The sequence below is a fragment of the Rhamphochromis sp. 'chilingali' genome (assembly GCF_963969265.1).
Source record: "Rhamphochromis sp. 'chilingali' genome assembly, chromosome: 5".
NCBI classification, from domain to species: Eukaryota; Metazoa; Chordata; class Actinopteri; order Cichliformes; family Cichlidae; genus Rhamphochromis; species Rhamphochromis sp. 'chilingali'.
The window spans coordinates 19,351,814-19,361,867 of record NC_137932.1 but is presented as its reverse complement, the minus strand read 5'-3'; the positions used below and the strand labels follow the sequence as shown (position 1 = coordinate 19,361,867).

The 10,054-nt window shown below is 44.1% G+C and overlaps 1 long non-coding RNA gene across 1 annotated transcript; it reads left to right on the top strand.

The window, feature by feature from the left end:
• The first annotated feature begins 599 nt into the window (after window positions 1-599).
• On the top strand, window positions 600-1,868 carry LOC308396758. Its single transcript, XR_013971615.1, has 4 exons — window positions 600-720; window positions 906-1,045; window positions 1,394-1,424; window positions 1,772-1,868. It is a non-coding gene; the product is annotated as an uncharacterized lncRNA (long non-coding RNA).
• The last annotated feature ends 8,186 nt before the right edge of the window (window positions 1,869-10,054 follow it).

Genomic DNA, 10,054 nt, shown 5'->3' with positions numbered 1-10,054 from the left:
TTTTCCTACTTCAACATGTTGTCATTGAAAAAGCACAAATAAGAACAAATTACAATTTCAGGTTGTTCCACCTTGATTATTTTAGTGAAACGAAGAAAAAATAAGACTAGGTATCTAAATACCTACAAAATTTTGAATAGATGCTTATTCAGGCAAAATTATGTCAGTTTTGTAATGTAATTTCACAGATTTAAACTAGGTGTTTGCCCCTGTTTTCAGTGTTTGACCACAGCTAAGATACCTGGCTACTGTGATAACTCTAAGTGAAACTCAGTAAGAGAATTTTAAAAATCTGAATCTCCTATGTACTTGGTTATTTCTGTGTTAAGGTTAGAAAACATTTATAATAAACCCTAGTGATTCAAGCTAGAAAATTAAACTGTTGTTTCAATTAGTTTTCATCAGGCAACTTTTTGTTTTGAAGATGCACATTATTATAATACTTTTTTTTTTTTTTTGGTGTTTAGCTCGAAATGTGTATATTTTAAGAACACAGCTCTGTTTTCATTTCATTGGTTAATGGAAGTTGACTCATGATTCAAAAAACTCTCTCACAAGTTGAAAACACTTTAGAGCACCTCCTACCCAAAATGATATATGTAGTGCAATAGTACTGGGTTTCCACCTATTATTGAGAAACTGAGTGTAACCACTAAAACCAAACCCCCCACTAAGAAGTTTAGATCTCTGCAGATATTGACTTGGACTCCATCTGTTCAGGTAAACGACATTTCATGTTTACTTAATGCAAAATCTGTCAGTTATGTAAACTCAACATGTATTGTGACACAAGTAAGATTTATTCTGAAATGTAAAACACATTGAGGAACAAGTTATCAGTGAAAGAGTAGGGTAGGGGCTCACATTTATAACGTTATAGGTCTTGATATATTTTTATTTTGCAGGATGAAGTTTGTTATGCTCTTTTTTGTGTTGTCCCTGGTTGTCCTCATGGCCGAACCAGGAGAGTGCTTTTTTAAGCGCCTTCAATCTATCTGGGGAGGTTTAAAAGAAGCATACAAAGGTGGCAAAGAAGCATGGAAAGGTAAATCGCAACTGATCATGATTCAATGATAACTCCAAAAAACTAAACTCTTGGGGGGGGGGGGAGCCAGAAAAAGTTGTGGTGTTGGAATATTGAATATAATATGCATTGTTTATTTTGCCATTGGTCATAGAGTATTCAGTACTCAGTGGGGTTATATAGTAAAACTGAGACATGTAGGGAATCAATGCAGGTTCCACAAATGTTGATGCTGTCACTTTTCTATAGCAGCTACACTCAAAAACTAACATTTATTCCATAATTATAAATTGAAGAAAAAAAATTACACCCAAATATGAACATACTAATTACTGTTGCTTTGTATCTTTTTTGTCTCTGTCATATCAGCACACAAAAACTCCAAGAAAATGAACAACAGGTAACTAATTGTGATCAGGCAGTTCATTTTGTTGATTTCATCTATTTAAAACCTAAAGTCTGTAAACGACATTTTCAAAGCTGAAAAACAAAACAAAATGGTTCACCTTCATTAGGTCTATTATCAGGGCATTTCATACTGAAGTAAATTGGGCTATGTCCAACTAATTTAATATTTCAGATAACACAAAGCAGCTAAAATCTATGACTTTCTGAATTTTAGCCTAAAATTATTAGAAAAATATATTCTTTGTGAATAAGCATTCTTCTGATGGATCACTGCTGATCAACTGAATGATTCCTTCTGCACTGATTTTCATTTTCTCATCTCAATTTCACAACATACAGAAACCAACAAGCAGATACTAATCAAGCCCAACCGACATCAGGGACGAATTGGTTCTGAAGACACAAAGAATTACGGGATAAGGGTTTCTGTTTGAAAAATGCAGCATAGCAATATAAAAGTAGTCTGATTTTTGCTACAGCTCAAATTTTCAAAAATGTAAAATGGCTTGATTTGCAAACTGTCCACATGAATAAAACCTGCAATGCAAAAAGCAAAACTTTGTTTGTGGTTATTATTCAAAATAATTAATAATTTTTGCCTAATGATTAAATTAACTTTGGTAGGAAAAACAACGTATGATAATTTTAGTAAACAGTCTTTCAATGCATATCTGTTTATTGCTGAAGTCTCTAGGAATTATTCAGTGCCAATAGGCATTATATACACCTGTCAGTAAATCCAAAATTCACAAAAGTTACATAAAACAATCACACAAACAAACAAAAAAAGACTGCCTTCTCTATTTCAAAAACTTTTTTTTTTTTATCTTATTCAATTGGAATGCAAAAACCAAATGATATGTTGGCAACACCCTGAATGTAAAATAAGGCATGAAATACTTACTAATACTACTGCTAAAGGAAAGGGGTGACAGAGATTTTTATTTCATAAAACAAAAGCCTTTGAGCATTGTATTTTAATTATTATGGGCCAGACCAGGCCTTACATCCACCACAGAAAAGGGAGATCCACAAAAATACCAATTAAATGTCTTTTCTTTTGGTAAAGAAGGAAACAAGGAAAGGACTTGATCTAACTGTGGTACATTCTGTCCCATCAGCAGTGTAGGGACTAACGTGTCATTAAGTAACGCGTTACAGTAACTACGTTATTATTGGCCAGAGGTGGAGGTTTGTGCATTTATATTAACAATGCTTGGTGCATGAACTCCACTACTACTGAGAGTCACTGCTCACCTAATGCGGAGTTTTTAATGGTCAAATGCAGACCTTATTATCTCCCCAGAGAACTCACTTCTATCATACTCACTGCCGTGTATATACCCCCCGACGCTAATGCTAGGTTGGCCATGAAAGAACTTTCTGCAGCCATTAACAAACACCAGAATAAACACCCCGAGGCTGCTTTTATTGTTGCTTGCGACTTCAACCACACCAACTTAAAGACAGTCCTCCCCAGATTCCACCAACATGTCTCCTGCCACACCAGAGGAGACAAGACTTTAGACCATGTGTATTCCAACCTGGCTGGAGCCTACAAAGCAACACCCCTCCCCCACATTGGACAATCGGACCATCTCTCCCTGTTCCTCACACCTCGGTATTCACCACTCATCCAACGTGTGAAACCTGCTATGAGGACAATTAAAGTGTGGCCAGAGGGGACAGACGCAGTGCTCCAGGACAGATTTAAAAACACAGACTGGAATATGTTCACCCACACAGACCTGGACCAGTACGCCTCATCTGTACTGGATTACATCTCCGAAACCACAGACAGTGTCACCACCCAGAAACGGATCGCCATGTACCCCAACCAGAAGCCTTGGATGAACCGGGATGTTCGTCTCCTCCTGAAGGCACGCAACACCGCCTTTAGGTCAGGAGATGCACACGCCTACAGCACAGCCAGGGCTAATCTAAAGAAGGGCATCAAAAAAGCCAAACACCATTACAAAAAGAAGGTAGAAGAACACTTCTCCAACTCCAACCCCCGACGCATGTGGCAAGGACTCCAGACCATTACAGACTACAGGACCACCAAACCCTCCCCCGCATCCTCTGATGTCTCCTTCCTCAACGAGCTCAACAACTTTTATGCTCGTTTTGAGCGAGGGAACCCCACAACCACAACCAAAGCAGACATGACGCCAGACCACCAACCTCTGACTCTCTCCCCCACCGATGTAGGAGCAGTGCTGAGCAGGATCAATGTCCACAAGGCTGCATGCCCTGATGGCATCCCCGGGCGTGTTCTCAGAGCGTGTTCTGGGGAGCTTGCAGGAGTGCTGACAGACATATTCAACCTGTCCTTGGCCCACGCTGTGGTACCGGCCTGCTTCAAATCCACCTCCATCGTCCCGATACCCAAAAACTCCAACCCATCTTGCCTCAATGATTACCGCCCAGTAGCACTCACCCCCATCATCACTAAGTGCTTAGAGCAGCTGGTCCTAGCACACTTCAAATCCTGTTTCCCCCCCCCACCCTAGACCCCCACCAATTCGCATACCGCCAGAACAGGAGCACAGAGGATGCAGTCTCCATCGCACTGCACTCTGTCCTCTCACACCTGGACAACAACAACACCTACGCCAGAATGCTGTTTATAGACTTCAGTTCAGCATTCAATACAATCCACCCCTCACAACTCATCAGGAAACTGACAGACCTGGGCATCAGTTCCCTCATCTGCAAATGGTTACTGGACTTCCTGACCAACCGCCCCCAACATGTCCGGCTGGATAACCACTGCTCATCTACCATCACAATAAACACCGGTGTACCACAAGGGTGTGTGATGAGCCCTTTCCTCTACTCCCTCTTCACCCACGACTGCAGACCTGCTGATGGTTCCAACACCATCATTAAGTTTGCAGATGACACCACGGTGATTGGCCTCATCAGTGACAACGATGAGGCCGCCTACAGGGAGGAGGTGGATCGTCTGGCTGAGTGGTGCGACACAAACAACCTGCTGCTTAACACCGAGAAGACCAAGGAGCTCATCGTGGACTACAGGAGGAATGCTGACCCACATCCACCCATCCACATTAAGGGGACGGCTGTGGAGCGTGTGAGCAGCTTCAAGTTCCTGGGAGTCCACATCTCCGAGGATCTCATCTGGACGACCAACTGCTCCAAGCTGGTCAAGAAGGCTCACCAGCGCCTCTTCTTCTTGAGGACTCTGAGGAAGAACCACCTGTCCTCAGACATCCTGGTGAACTTCTATCGTTGCACCATCGAGAGCATCCTGACCAACTGTATAACAGTCTGGTACGGGAACTGCTCTACCTCGGACCGGAAGGCGTTGCAGAGGGTCGTGAAAACTGCCCAGCGCATCGCCGGAGCACCACTTCCTGCCATAAAAGACATCTACAGGAAATGGTGTCTGAAAAGGGCTGGGAAAATCATCAAAGACCCCAGTCACCCATCACATGGACTCTTCACCCTCCTGCCCTCTGGGAGGCGCTACAGGAGCCTCCGGACTAAGACCACCAGGTACCGGAACAGCTTCTTCCCCACAGCTGTCAGACTCCTGAACTCTGCCTCCTGACATCTGACCCACGTTAAACTCATGGACTGAACATACACACACCCACAATGGACAACTGTACCCTCAAACACACAATAATAACATGGACTGAACCACCACTCACAACCACTAGCACTTTATATAGCCTCTGTAGAAACTATCTACACCCTCACTTATCTTAACTGCACTACTGTATAGCTCTGTGTAAATAATCATTCTGTACATTCGATAATCTTTAATCCTACAACTGTTTACAACTTGCATAGTTCCCATTTCTGTATAGCTGTATATCTCAGATTTCTGTAAAGTTATTTATTTCATATTCTGCATAGTTTTTCATATTTATATCCTGTTCATAGCCTGTACATAGCTTGTACTCACTACAGCCTGTACATACTTATAGTTATAGAATATTCACAACATACTTCATACCGTGTACATTATAACATACCATAATAGACCCATTTCCGTAATATACTCACATATCTATATTATTGCTAATATATATTGTAATATATCTATATCACTAAAGCACTTCTGGATGGATGCAAACTGCATTTCGTTGCCCTGTACCTGTGCATGTGCAATGACAATAAAGTTGAATTCTAATTCTAATTCTAATTCTAATTATTGTGGTAACAAGCACGGTGACTAGTTATTATGCCAAAATCAGGAACGCGTTAATCGTTACTGGGATTTAGATAGGGTCGTTATCCGTTACTTCTTGTGGTGGCTATCGCGGAGCTTCCACAGATTCAGTAACATTAGCAAGTGGTGGAGGCCAGCAGGTGGGTGAAGGAAAGGGGAAGCAGGAGGAGCAGAGACCCGAGGTGGCCGCCGGTCCGAGTGTCAGGTGAACTGAATTTCAGGTAAGAAGTTATGACCTGCAGTCTGGATCAGATATAAACCAAGTTTAGGTGTAGGAACTTTCCTCTCTTCAGGAACTCTCTCTGCAGGAGGGGGAGATACAGGAGAGGTGGAGGAAGATCTCAGCCTGGGTGTTTATTGTCTTATGTAGTCTGGAAGATGAGTGGATGGTGGGGTGGGTGCAGTTTTCTCTGTGGTGGGGTTGGGTGGACTGTCCCGGGCTCTGTGGGGCCGGGAGGCGCTGCTGCACTGGGCCCCGGTCTGGATGGGCCTGGGCCCCCTTTCCCTGGCGGGTCGCGGAGTATGGGGGTGCCTACTGGGGTCAGCGGGGGAGCTGGCCCCAGGGAGGGGTCACTTGCCCCTCCCTTCCTTCCCTCCCCATCTCCAGCTGCCTCCCTCTTCCCGCTCCACCACAACCACCCACACATGCAGGACCTTGGAGTAGGGGTATGTCACCAGGGTGCAGAGGAGGCTACCCCCCCCCCCCCCCCCCCCCCCTCTGTCCCCTTCTGGCTGCCTCTGCCTCAATTTTATCCCACAACTTAGACATTCACATTACTCACACTCTCATTACACATACATATAGGATCTTGGGGGTGGGCACGATACACGGAATCCAAAGTACCATCAGGGTGTACACCTCACCCCTGGCGTCGTTGCCCACCTCTCAATTTTAAATACACGTAGACATTGAGGGCTAGCAGGAGGGACCATGCGCTTACCTGCTGCTCTCTGGCAGGTAGCTCCATGCCCTCCTGGGTTTTAAATGCACCTTAGAACACACATGCATCAACACTACAATGAGCGGGTGGAGGGAGGTTTGGAGTCTTCTCTCACCCCCATTCTCTGCGACCTGCTGGAGCGGGGGGGCTAGGAGGAGGAGTTGGCCGTCCGACTGCGGTCTGGAGTGTGGGGCCTCCCTGCTGCTGTGGAGTCGGGGCGGTCTGCCTCCCCCCACCGCAGGGAAAAGGGTAACACCACCTGGGTCTGGGTGCAGTTCCCCCCTCCAGGGGCAAGGGTACCTAGACCCGGTTCGTAGAGTACGCTTGGGGAGTGTGATCGTGTGTACAGCGTCTCTTTATGTCTGTCTCCACGTTGGTTGAGTGTGGAGTAAGTGCATATGAGAGCATGAGGGTGAGAATGGATGTTTGTATCTGTGTGTGCCTGTATGTCTGTGTCTATATGTCAGGTTGGGTGTCAGACGCCACCTCTCTGGGGACATCTCAGGCCCTCCAAGGTTTGGAGGCCTATCTCCACCCACCACCACTTCCCCTGCCAGTGGCGGACTCCCTCAGGTGTCGGTGCGTTGGTGGTTCTTTGTGTCCGGGGATGGGCGTCCAGGTACACACCGGCTCACTCCTTGGCGGCCGCTTATTGGGGCCTGGAGCCTGGGGCTCGCTCGGGCCACTTCGGAGGTGGGGTGCCCCCGGCCTCTCGGCCTGGGGCTCGGTCACTCAGGCACGGCTGGCTGCCGGCGGAGCTCACGGGCGCGTCACTGCAAGTCCCCCTGGCTTCTGCTCCGCGGCTGCTGAGTGAGCCCTCATCTGGGACTCTCCTCAGCTCTTTCTGGGACAGTGGCGCAGCTGCCCCTCTGTTGGTCTTCCTTGGTCTCTTGTGTTCTGGGGGCCTCTGGATGTCTGGAGTTTCATACCTGCTTCATGCCCTGGAGGATGGGGCTGTGGCCCCCCCACACCCTCTAGCAGATCATTACATGAAGGAACCTTTAAAAAAACAAAAAAACAAGCGCGTCCATGCTCACAGGTGTACACACGGGTGATCACACCCACAAACTACACCCTTTTTGGCTCCTACCTCAAAGCACACTGTGTTCTGTTGATCTTATGTGCTGCACAATAATGTTTAATATTTAGTATTTACTGTCATATTCCCATATATCATTGTGATGTTGTTTATTCTATTACTCTTGTTCTCTTCTGCTTGTTTTCTTTTTTCTTTCTCAGCAGGTGATCCAGGTGATTGATATATGCATTTTTTTTCTTTTTTTTTCTTCTGCCCATTCTGTTGGTTTTTGTCTTTTGCCCTTCTCCCCCGTCCCTCTTCTCAGCTGTTTCTCTTTCCCTCTTTCTTTCTCCCCTTCTTTCCCCCAGTCAAGTCTGTCCCGTATTCAGTAAGTGAAAATAAAATAAACAATAAAAGGTGAATCAAATGAACCATTACGGCAAGGCTGGGATGGTCAATGTGGTAAAGTAAATCCGTTGGGCATCTTTCTTTGCCTTTAGAAAACAATTCTGATGGCAATAGAGCCAAACGGGACAGGCAAAAAAAAAAAAAAAAAAAAAAGTTTTGGTGTAGTTTATTTTCGTTATGCTGACTTTTTCGTACTACGTACTAGCTAGCATGACGGAGCTTCTTAGCCTAACAATAAGTCAACAGTTATTTTAGACTCTATTAGTAAAACTGATAAATTAGAATATTGTGAAATTGTTCCTTTTTTAATAATTTAATTTTATTCAGTATTTCAAGCCTCTTTTTGTTTGAGCCCTCTAACACAAGGTATTTCCTTCAGCTAACAACCCACATTTTTGATTATTACACTCCTTTAACATTTTTAGTTATTCAATGGCACAACACATCACTGTTGAGTAAAATAAGGAGTAGAACAGCTTTAACCTCCTAGGACACAGCGTCCACATATGTGGACATTTTGGGTTGTCTAGACCACAGTAGTAAATTTTGCCCTAGAAGGGCCTGATATCCACTTATGAGGACATTATATTGTAACTGTTCTATCGAAATTTATCCCATATATGGATATCAGGCCCTTGTAGAGCAAAATCAGGTAAAAATATAATTCTTTGTTTTTACATTCATCAGGCCCCAATCAGCCCAAATAGCAAAGAGAAATTAAAAATGCATGCCATGAAAAAGATCAGGTCTTAGGAGCTTAACCTGGTGGTCAAACTATCTTTTCAAGAATCAACTATGTATGTGGTGCAGTGCCAATTAATCCTTTGGATTTATTTTTTAGTTTATGTTTTCAGTTTACATTTTTATATTGTTTTAGATTTTTATTTTATTTTAACTTTGTGACCGTTATCTGTTTTAAGTACTGTATATATAAATACTAACAATAATAATTTTTATACATGCTTAAACTGAAATAGCTGTGTGTGTTTATGTGTGCATATGCATGATATGTGAAGAAGCATTTGGTTTTATTATTTATATTATCTACTATATTTACATTGTGCAGTCCACCACTTTTCTTAGGGCAATAATGGTTAAGTAGTATCCATCCATCCGCTTCCGCTTATCCTTTTCAGGGTCGCGGGGGGTGCTGGAGCCTATCCCAGCTGTCATAGGGCGAGAGGCGGGGTACACCCTGGACAGGTCGCCAGTCTGTCGCAGGGCCAACACACAGGGACAGACAACCATTCGCGCTCACATTCACTCAAACATTCACACCTAGTGGCAATTAGGATTTTCCAATTAACCTATCCCCACAAGTTGCATGTTTTTGGACGGTGGGAGGGAGAACATGCAAACTCCACACAGGAATTGAATGATGGTGGAATTGAACTCAGGACCTTCTTGCTGTGCGTCAACAGTGCTAACCACCGTGCCTGGTTAAGTAGTAGTGCTTCTTAACTCCTGGTTCACCCCAGTCAGCGGAAATCTGAATTGGGCCAAGGTTCATCTTAAAACAGGTAATCTAAGGAGCTTGGAAAGAAAAGCAACTGGACTTCTTTAAGTTTCTTGAAGACATTTCACCTCTCATCCAGGAAACGTCTTCAGTTGTCAGAGTAACTGGTGGAGAATCCCAGATTTTTAAGCCCTATTGGCAGTGTCCCCATAAGGGTCGTTGATCAACTATTAATCAGGCAGTTGGGACGACTCGCACAAGGCTTCAGCAGAGAGAGTAAACTGAGACAGCTCGGCAGAGCTCCCAGCAGAAGCGGCTGAGGGGGGCTGAGAGAATTCAGGAGAGATCTCAGCCGATGAATGCTGGACGAATGGACTTAACATAATACAAAAACACAAGAAAACTGAGAATGCTGGGTCAAAATGACCCAGGACAAGTGAAGTGGTGCGAATACTTTCTGAATGCACTATATGTAAGTAGTACACATTCATGGTGCTACACTTTTGCTTACATTCAATAATGCTAACTTACAGTTAGCATTATTCATTCAGTAAAGACTGGAAACTTAATGAGAGTGAGAGTAGAATAATTTAGT